At 50.5% G+C, this 10,882-nt stretch overlaps 1 protein-coding gene across 14 annotated transcripts in view; it reads left to right on the forward strand.

Moving 5' to 3' along the window:
* Positions 1 to 56: 56 nt before the first annotated feature.
* IKZF1 (IKAROS family zinc finger 1) overlaps positions 57 to 10,882 on the forward strand; it is a 98,902-nt gene continuing 88,076 nt past the window's right edge. For 2 of the 14 annotated variants that reach the window (XM_040455051.1, XM_040455054.1), the window contains exon 1: positions 58 to 325. The gene's annotated coding sequence lies outside the window, so the exon portion shown is untranslated. Of the gene's footprint in view, positions 326 to 2,532; positions 2,556 to 3,155; positions 4,205 to 10,882 lie in introns of those variants that run through there. The other 12 variants (XM_040455049.1, XM_040455047.1, XM_040455061.1 and 9 more) reach the window with 11 other exon arrangements.

Genomic DNA, 10,882 nt, shown 5'->3' on the forward strand with positions numbered 1-10,882 from the left:
GATGGGGGGGAGGGTGGCGGAGAAATGGGGAACCGGGCGAGTGAGCAACTTCAGGAAGTCGTTGTGAAAGAAAGCTGGGAAGAGCCTGACGGCCGAGTTAGCAGGGCGCTCTAACAAGTGCGTGCGCGGCCCGGGGCGGCGACTGCGGCCACGGTCCCCGGGTCCCCGCGCAGCGCCGCCGAGGCCGAGCCCGGCCGGGACCTTGGAGGTGGCGAGGCGGCCGGCCCCGGGCGAGCCCGGCGGGGCAGAGGGAGCCCCGGCCCCGAGGTTGCTGTTCGCGCCCGAGGATCGGTCTCGGCCCCCAAAGTGCGACGCACACGTCCACGTGAGTGTTTTCCAATTGAATTTCAGTAAGAAAACTCAGAGTAGCCGGTGGCTTAAAAAAAACAGAGAGGTAGAGAATGAAAAGACAAGGCAGTAAGAGCTGTGACCCCTGCTTTCGCTCGGGTCCGCCTCTCCTTTCTGGGAATAGGGAGAGCGCTGACTTTGTCAAAGCCTCCGCCGCCGACTTGTGCGGTGACCGAAGGCGCAGGGCCAGGCCGGCGTGGGACACTCGTGAGCCGCCCCGCTGTCACCACGGGGAGGACGGTCCAGCGCCCGTTGCATTTAAATTGATATGTGTCTAGAGGTGACGGAAGTCAGGCTTTATAAAGTCACCCAGGGAGAGCTTTCTCTCCTGATCTCTGAGGGGCCAGCCTTTTGCTTGTCCTGAAAAACCATTAGATCGCGTCTGAACTTGCTTTCTGCCAAATGAAGAATTATCCCGGTCTGAAAAGTTAGTGGTTCCTTTGCTGACTGCAATTTTGGCGATTAGGTTTCCAAACGCCCTGGCAAGAAGGCGTCAGGTTACTGGTGGGTGTATTTGAAAATGTATTTAAAAAAAAAAAAAAAAAAAGGTCAAGGATCCTCGGTGATTCCGGAGGAACCTAGTGACGATGAGATTGTTTTTTCTTCCAATTTGGAGGCACAGAGTGTGACATGTGGAGAGCAGAAAGTCCGCAGCGTCTGGACAGGCATTGCCAACCCTGTTTTCCTTCTCCCCGCCCTGGGCTGCAGCCGGCCCAGAGCGAATTCAAGGCAGCGTGCTTGGCTCGGCCAGCGTGTTGCTTGTTCCCCTCCCCTGCCTCCCCCCACCCCATTGCTGCTCCCAGACACCTTGTTTTTGAACTTGGAGACTCAAACTTCTCTTGAAGAAAATATCTACTTGCCACCCAAACCAACTCCTGTTCAGGGAGAAAAATTTATGGAATTAGAAGATATGTAATGTGTGCAATATTTCAACTTTCATAGAAATGGAAATGGTTGCAAAGATGGGTTCACTTGGTTTTGAGCTGAGAGGAGAGAGAAACCAGCAGGAAACGGTTGGAGCCTCTTGGATTTCTTTCTTTGTTTGGAGACGTTTGAGGGGGTCAATGGGACTCATCTTTCATATGGAATTTTAAAGCTGCCGTTTGAGTATGTTTCGGTATTCCGTGTGTCAGAATTGTTTCGGCGACAAATCAGATTATTTGGCAACGTGGCTAAAATTTTAAACAGTGACAAGTATCCGTGGCAGGAAGATTACCTGCTTACATCATAGGATATGCAGAATGTGTTAAAACAGAACTCGTGTGCACACATGTAAATAATGATGTCACGTCTTCAAATCCCATACAGTTCTGGCTTGATATCATGTATGTGATTTCAAAACTTTCCAGGAACATATGTGTTGGTACCTTTTTTACATGGCAAAAAAAACAAAAACAAAAACAAAAACAAAAACGTGCTTCCCGGTCTTAAAGTCCACCCGGGCTGAGACTGTGTTATTGAGTTCAGTGGCCGTGCCATCTTCCCGTTTTGCTTCCTGGTGGTAGTTGAAGGCAGGGGCTCTGTAAATCCCAGCATGCTTGTTTGTTTAATTCACCAGCATTTTCAGTGAAATGCTGCACCTTGAGGAATTAATTATACCTCCTCGGAATTCAGGAGCCTGGTGGCCGTAATAGCCCAGTAGTGCGGTCTTGCGGGATGAGTTGGCGGGTCTGTAAAGAAAAGTGTGCATGTGTGATGTTGGACGCTTTGGAGAAGTTGGTCCACAGCCTCGTGAGGGAAGGTAAACCGTGGCCGTCCGTGGCACTGGTTCCTTTGTTGAGACATTAAGAGCTTGGTGAATTTCCTGGCCAAGAGGTCTGAAGCTCAGGCGTGCTGGGGGCCACCGTGTCTTTGTCACTTGGCGAAAGACTGGTGTTCGAGGATGATGGTTGTTTTGGGGGGATCCCCCCCTTGATTTGGATTTGTGTGTCTCATGCTTAGGTAATGCAGTTGCACATTGTCAACATACATGTCAAACTTTGGAAATTTGGGGGAACATGGTGGATGCCATGTGATGAAATGCCCCTACCCCCACACGTACACGAGTCCCGTGTGTGCTTCAAGATCAGGTGTGTGTGAACAGATACAGGAAATAAATTCTATGAGTCTCTGCACATGCACACACACGCACACACACACACAGAGAGCTGGCGTGGAGAGGGAGGCATAGGGGCAGGGTGAGAGTTTTCACATCACACAGACCTGACGTGAGTAATAAAGCCCCTCCTTTTCGGTTCTGTTTGTTCGGTTGGTTTTTGCCTTTTACTAAAGCGCGATGGATTTTCCTCTTTATGCTGGTGAGTTGAGACGTAAACGATGTCAGTACTTTGGGCGTCTGCCCAAGACTGTGTGTGCAGGTTATGGCTTTGCAGTGAACCCAGAATCCGTCAAGGATAACACCGTTTCATGGCTCGTGTGCGTTTTTCCCATCTTCTAAGCTTTGTGATTATGAAATCATTTCGCTATGAAATAAGTATTGGTTTCCATTGCCTTATTCTAATGGAGATTCCCCCAGTGGCTCCGGCACGGAGAACGAACCCATGCCTCTTGTTGGTTCTCTGGCAATGCTTGTGATGTGTGAGGCTCACAGGCCTTCCCGGGGGGATTGTGCCTCGGGCTTCTGACCAGATGCTGCTTCTGTCTGGCCCCCGGTGCTTAAGGTTACTCCCCGTCTGGGGTGGGTCTGTTGATTTTTTTTTTTAATTTATTTTTTATTTATTTTTGAGAGAGAGAGAGAGAGAGCAAGCAAGCAGGGGAGGGGCAGACACACACACACACACACACACACACACACACACACACGCAAGCTTCAAAGTCAGATAAGGTAGGAAATAGCAGCGGGGCCCGTTGGGGACTCTCACACCCTAGACCCAACTCCAGCGACCGCAACGTGGCTGGTTCCCTGTGGAGACCAGAGGGGGCGGAGGTGCTTTGTGCAGTTTGAGAAGCAACTCTGCACCCGGCTCCTCTCTCTGTGGCTCCCGTGACACCCACCCTGCCAGGCTGTCGCTTTCATAGCTTTCCTCAGACGCGGTTTTTAAACGTTGTGTGCTACTCTGGCAAATGTCTTTAAGACGTGATGGAACGTGAGGCGTGAGATGCTGCGTGGGGACGAGGACGAGTGAGAGGCAGCCAACCCAAAGCCGCTTTGCAGAAGTTCCTGTGGGGAGAGGGGGCAGGGCCACCTCTGTGTGTGTGTCGCTGGGGGCGGGGGGGGGGGTCACCCCTGAGAAGGGCCCGCGGGGCACCGGCCGAGGCCTACACCTACAGGCCGCAGCCTACAGGCTTCCGATGGCTTTTTGTCCTTGTCTGACTTTGCTGTGATAAACAGGCCGCTGCCACAGGTGCCCCCAGTGACCCACCTGCGATGCTCTGTCAGACGTGGCGAAAGCCCAGACAGCCAGGCCTGGGGGCCTCTGTCTTGCCCGGCGCAGGTCTGGCCCTGTTTCCCTTCTCCCGTGTAGCCATTTCTGCCTTCGGGGAGCCCTCAATTCCTGTTGACTCAAAGAGCTCCCTCCATCTTCCACCACAAGCCTGTCAGCTCAGACGTCCTCATAATCTCTGAACCCGTTTTGGTCAGGACAGGAAGCGCAAGGCTCCCTTCCTGCCTGTGTTTTCCTGAGAGAAAACTGTCTTCCCTCCTTTTTTGCATATTTGGCAAATGGTCCCACCTTTCTCTCCGCCCCAGTGGAGTGTGCAGGCGGTGGTGGAGGAGACGGGCCGCTACCCCGGGGGACAGCAGGGTCCCTCTCAGGCGGCTGAGTCGAGGGGACTCCACGCGGCCCAGGGTCCGAAGACCCCACTCCAGTCCTCAAAAGGCAGCGCCCGTAGGTCTCTGGGAGGCACGCGCTCACCGGTGAGTGCCCCGCGCTTTCTCTGCTGCGCTTGCATAGACGGGGGAGAGCCGGTGTGGCCCCTGCCCAGCCCCTGCCCCGCACCCCTGCGCCGCCTGTCTGGGGTGATGGAGAGCGTCATTATGCACCATTTGCACGCACTGCTTTCGGGTGTTCCCGTGCCCCACCTCCTGATGGCTGTGGCGCAGGGGCCACTGCTTAACGGATTGCCCAGAATGGGCCCTAATTAGTGGGAAAGTGCCTTCTTCATATTTTCTCACTCAAGTGTGCAATGATTCATTTTTCTCCGGCAATCAGCTCACTGCTAAAGGAAATCTGACTCTCTTCCTGCCGTTTTCGCGCCAAAAGTTAGCGTAATGGATATGGTGCCCAGCTGCCAGGCCGGGGGGCTCGGGGGACCGTGGGATGTGAAGGGCGCACCCAGCATCCTTCCTCTGCCCTCCTTCCCTGCCCTCCCTCCGTCTTGCTTCTTTCTTGGGTGGGGGGGTGGCTTGCAGAGGCTGTACAAACAACTGACAAAGAGCGGCATGAAGTATTTTTAAGCGCTCTTATCCATACCGAGGTGGGACTTTAAGCTCCATTTTCGAGATCGCGCCGATATCAACCCTCCAAGGCGTTTTCTGGTCATTTGGAACAATTGAGCCATGTGGGTCCGACTCCGTTCCAAAGCTAAGAGTTCCACCGTGGACATTGATTCGTCCGTTTTTTGGGGGTTCTTTTTGGTGCCCGCATGTCATTTTCGCTGGCAAACTCAGAGCAAATGAGATACCTCCTTAGCCCTAAGGTCGGTGGGGGTGGGGGGGGGAATGTTTACTTTAGAATCTTCAGGAGAAATGAAAATGAGGAATTGATCTTTTATAAGCTTGTTCCTGAGACACTCTGAAATGTCCTCCAGGGCTTTTAATGGAAAGGAGAGAGAGCCAGCGACCCCCCAGTGTGAGCCCCACTTTTAGCCTGAAAAACTGACCTTTTTCTCCTCCTTTGTGGCTGAGTTTTGTGTAGGGCGGAAAATTAAAGTGATATGCAAAGAGATCCACGGTGGAACCATATTGATAAATTGTGTATCCCACTTCATTAAACTGAAATCAGACCACTAATTATGGGAGGTTGTTAGAGAGATAAGGCAATTAATTCCCTTTTAAAACTCATTTGGAAATTTCGAGGGCTTTTCTACACGGGGCTTCCTGCTGCCTGGATTTGTCCCGTGTTTCCCGGGATTTCAGGAACCTCCAGCTTCATGTGGAGGAGGAGAGCCTTCTGCAAAAGAAAGGAAACTTGCTGAACAATAACAACAAACAAAATACTTAAAAGTGAAGCATTGAAAATGATTTACACTTACTTAAGGGCCGCAGAAAAATCTGGTTGTACTGTTCAAAATTAGCTCTCCTATGTTTTGCTGTCTGACGGACATGAGCATTTTCTGCCAAATTATAAATAAGGACGTGCCGATTTCTTTGTAGACCTACAGAGGAGGAAGTTGTAAGCTTCTGTGAGGTTCTACTGATGACACCCCACACCCGGGTTTGCATGAGGACCTTGTAGGCCAAAGGTTGTGGATTACAGACTGGGCTCTAGGCGATCCTGGTTGGGCCTGATGCCTGCCAGGAACGTGTGTGTGTTCATATGGACCTCGTCATTTGTGCGGGGCTCTTGGTCATATAACCCACGTCTGGGTTACAGCCCCGCTGGGACCGAGCTCTCGGTCTGTCCCAGAATAAAATGGACATCTAGAACTTTCCTTGCGAACTCGATCCAACTGAAGAGGCCACTGAGAACATTGAGCGGTCTTCTTGTCTGTAATTGTTGGGTGGATTGTCAAAGCAGTCGTTCTCACCATGTAACTGATATGTGTGTTCCCCCTTCTACTCTTCTCAGAAACGGCTTGGTCTGACTTCAGCAGAGACCGTTTGAGGTTGGGGGAGCGAGGTGAATTCTGGAGTCCTGCAGCTCCCGGGACGCAGGCTAGGGTTCAAGGAACCGGGGTCTTGAATCCACATTCCGTGGGGTGTGGACGTAGTGGGAAAGTGGGCACATAGGTGATTTTTTAACGCTTCTCGCAAAGTTGCCTCACTTTAAGTGATTTTACTTGATGATTTGTGGGTGTTGCCAAAAAGAACGGAGGAGCTCAGAATGTGTGTCTTCTTGCAGAGAGAATTTCCCTTTGGCCCGGAAACTCTGTGGCTTTAGTGGAGGGAGTCAGTCAGCAGGCTGTCTACATTCTCCTCCCTCGAGCCAGGAGGAAACAGCCCCTCTCTCTGGGCCAAGCAGCCTTTTTCCATCGCAAGGAATAAGGGGTACCTGGAAGTCTGGGCAACCACGAGTCCCTCGACATGTTTGCTCCGGAACACATTTTCTCTCCAGGTTCCTATGTACATTGGTAGATCTTGTCTCACTCCCACCCAGACAGCAGAGGCTAACCTGAAACGAGAAAAGGTTACAGTCCCTACCAGAATGTTCTCAGCGGGCAAATCAGCAGTGGCTCCCAGTTATTGGAAATAAACAGATGTGGGTGTATTTGTAAACAACCGGCCATGCCTGGGGAGATTTGTCTAAGTGTACTTCCTTGGGTCTCAGTGGAATGTATCTTTCGCCAAGGCAGCTCACACAAGCCCTTCAATGTAAAAAAGTCTGGCAGACTTGTAGTGTTACCATTTGGGGGAATGTTATGGGTATACAGCACAAGTGGATTTGCTTGTTCGGTTTTCATTTTGAGGTTCGACGTGTGTCCATGAAATGATCTACTAACACCTTAACTGAAGCCACTGCTAAGAGGACCAGAGAAGATACTGTTCTCTTTGTGAGGACAGCACTGGCAGTTGCTGAGTAAAACACTTAGTGAACATTGTAACTTTGTATTGATCCTTTCTTTTTAAGTGAAAAAAATAACTTGGGGGGGAGGGCGGGCTCAATATAGGAACAGGAAAATGCTCCTCTGTTTCATCACTTTGTAATAAGAAATGACAAGACATCAGCACTCTTGGGAATATCGGTGCACATCATTATTTTGGGGCAGTTTTTATATTTTTTTAAAGGTGTAAATCTCATTTTTGTTGCACCGTCGCTGGCCATGCATGAAGGTCTTCTGAAATCGGGAAGAGGGTAGAAGAGAATGATTCTAAACTTAGATTTTTTTTTTTTTTTTTTTTTTTTTTTTTACTTAAGTGATGAAGCGAAGTGTAAAAAGCCATTTATATTTGAGGAAGCTGCTTAGGAAATGGCTTCTGAGGACAGTCAGAATCAGGAAAAGTCCTATAAAAGTGAATGTAAATTTTGAGTGTGAATGTCTCTGCCATGGTTGCCGCATAAACAGTGTTGGGAGTAGTTTGAGAGCCTGTGGTCTAGTGCTGGAACATTCTTTACTAGCCTCTTTCCCAGATCCTTTACAGTCTCTTCTCTGCATAGGAGAATCACACAATGCCAGAACCTTCTAGGGCCCCTAGAAATCCTGTGCAGGACCTGCTTTTGATAGCAGATGGGTGAGCGCAGGGAACCGTCCCTCTAACTCTGCCTTCTCTATTTAAAAAAAAAAAAATTCTAATGTAATGCAGCATCTCTCATCGTTCTTTATACCTCACTTGGAGACAGGTGGCTCCATGATGACATTTAGCAGTATTCTTGTGTTCTTTTCCCTTCTGCATTAAATATCTCCTTGCTGAGAATGTTTTCAAACAGCATGCTTTTTAGCTGTATTTTGAAAAGGCTTCTTCGGTCCCCCCCACCCTTCCTCTTTTGCATACCAGTTCCTGCCCCAAAGGCGGGGGAGGTATGTGAGGACAGAGTTGCACATCTGAGCTAATTTGCCCTGAAAAAAGCAGGTTCACAGTAGAACGTACCACTGGAGGCGTTTTCTGTGGCTCCGTTAAATATGGGGGAGGGGGAGCCCGGCAAAAGCCAAATTGGATTCCCTGCTGTCCTGTTGAAATCTTGTTTTTCATTGTTATTTGTGCCAGCAATACTCTGTGGAATAATCATGAAAATGTGTAGATTGGCAGCTAATTTTTGAAAAAATGAAAAGAATCAGAAATGAAATAAGAGTGCCCAGAAGTTTTTATGCTCTCCTGACCTGTTTTGTCAAGTTGTTAGGAAAACCTATAAGGTCTCCCTGACCAGACACAAAGACCTCGCAGATTGCTTTAGCTTTCTCTTGGAACATTTCTTTTTTTTTACGATACAGTGTAATTCACAGTGATATGATAGATTTGCAAAAATAAAATCTACCCATCTGAAAATGAAAGGGCTCTCTCTGGGCAGGGATAATGGGTTTTATTAAAGAGGTCTGTGACCTAAGGCGTTTTAAATAGATTATAGGCTTGGCCCGTTTTCCCCACACACCCGCCCCCTTCAAAACAAGCGTCATTGATAAGGAAATAACCCCCAAATGTAAGTGTCATGCAATCTCACTCTTCAGGAGGGGGAAAAAACAAAGATCGACAGCATACATTTTATGCGATAAGTAGAATTTGACTTCACCGTGGAAGTTGTGGGAAGGAGTCTGCCTTTACCTGCACAGTACTACCAAGGACACACTTCTTTCCTGTTAGGACACAGGGAACATCCACTCCTTGCCCGTTGTCCGTTTGAAATTTGGGACCACGAGCCCGGGCTCTGCGGTTCGCCCGGGCGGGAGTGAAAAACGCATCTCCGTGGAGAGGTTGTGGGTTCGGATCAGCTCCGCTGTTGTGTTAGACGGGTGCCTTCGTGCGGGCTGCTGCATTATCAGCCTCAGTCTTCTCATCTATAGAAGGGAAATCATATACAGATCGTGCGCGATGATTACAGTTGTGTGGTGTAATCGCGAAGGTTACAGGTACACGTTTAGCAAACGAACACTGTGCCAGACACATAAAACGGTGGACAAGGTAGACCAGGTGCCCGCTCCAGTTGGCCTGTTAAATGTCGTAGTCAGTTGCTTGAATAAAGCCATATCCATTCCTTTACTGCCTCTTCCTGACACATATAAGGTACTCGAGAAATGTCGTGAAATGGCACTGGGCAGAAAGTCACCTCTGTGTATCAGGGGCGGGGAAAGGCATTGTTTTTATGTATGGATGCACTTTTAATTGGGGCATAATTGCAACGTAGCATTACATTCGTTTCCCATGGACAACATACCGATTCAATATTTGTGCATATTGCAAAGCGATCACCACGATAAGCATAGTGAACACTCATCGCCACACAGGGCTCCAAAAAAATTCTGTTCTGTGCCACGAGGGCTTTTAAGATTTACTCCGTTGGCAACTTGCAAACAGGCAGGACAGTCTTATTAACAGCCTCTCGCTGCGCAGACATGGCATTTTCTTTAGTTTGTGTCCGTTGCTTGAACCACAGAGAACTGAGGGTTTTTTGTAAAGCTTGTGGAGGAGTTGTGTGAACCTGGGGAACAGACTCATGCTGAGTGACCACCGGGGTTCATCACGGCCAGTTGCGCATGCTGTGCACTTAGCCATGCTGGAACAGCCATGACTTCGGGCTGCTCGAAAAGGAATCAAGTTGTGGTTCTGGACGGGCAGCTGGCTTTTCATTTTGACTTCATTATGGGTGAGCACGGCGATTTCAGAGCAAATGATGTGAAGGGAGGGGTTCATCTTCAGGAAAGGAAGGGGCACTTCAGGAGGCTGAGGACGGGGCTGGGGACCGCAGCCAGCCCTGCACACGTGACAGTGGCCCTTGAGGTTCCTTGTGGCTCTCGGGGCTGTTCTTGGGGCCACCTGCTCGCTCGCAGGTGGAAATGAGGACAGTACTGGAGACTTGCCCAGCTCCTGGCCCAGGAGCCACGACCGCCCAGGGCGGTTGGATGCATCTTCCCAGGGGACAGCCCGTCCCCAGTCCATCGTGGGTGTGGAGGAAGGAAAGAAGGACAAGGGACAAGGTGGGGGGGGGGTGTTTCCAAAGCTCCCCGTCCCCAGGGCTCCTTCACAGGGTGGCCCCAGCTGTAAGGCCATGTCTCCCCTGGCCTGGTTGCAGGAGCAGAAATGTGCTGGGCCACCTTTGCTCCGTCTCTCAGCCCTTGTGTTTGCCCCTCTGCACCCCCTGCTTTCTAGAGTCGCTGATAGGCCAACTCCATGAAACCGAAACCAGGCAAGTCCTGTTGGAGCAGAGGGACCTGGGAGAGACAGAGACACAGACACAGAGAGGGAAGGGGAGGGAGGGAGAGACAGCAAGTGTTAGGCTCAGTGACCGCTCCAGAGAGGGAGATGGCCGTGGGCAGTGGCTTCTGACAGCAGGCTCTGCCCCCCACCCCCGGAGGGACAGCCCCCGACGTCGCTGTCACGCTGGCCTCCACTTATCTCCGCATCTGTTTCCCCTTGTGCAAGATTCAGAGCCACTGGCTCCAAAGACACAGTAAGAGCATTCAGGGCCCTATGAACTGCCCAGGCGACGGGTGTTTGCCGCCGTGGTGTTTTCTGCCGTCGATCGGTTCAGGCGTTCAGGTGTCTGGGTATCCCCAGGCGGAGTAGAAAATCACAGTTGACTTCTGTGAAATAATCGTTCCCTCTGGCTTCTCCCTCCGCAGACCTACGATCCTGGTTTTTGTGTAGGTGCCGGTTCCCGAAAACAAGTTGTTGATCCGCTTGTGTGATGAATCCCTCTTTCTGATCGTGAGCTCCTTCGTGGCGGAGACCCTGTCCGGCCCAAGCTCTCCGCTTTGCACTTGACGCTGGACACAGACAGCGTCC

This window comes from Herpailurus yagouaroundi, unplaced genomic scaffold, assembly GCF_014898765.1.
Source record: "Herpailurus yagouaroundi ecotype Mexico unplaced genomic scaffold, PumYag 214, whole genome shotgun sequence".
NCBI classification, from domain to species: Eukaryota; Metazoa; Chordata; class Mammalia; order Carnivora; family Felidae; genus Herpailurus; species Herpailurus yagouaroundi.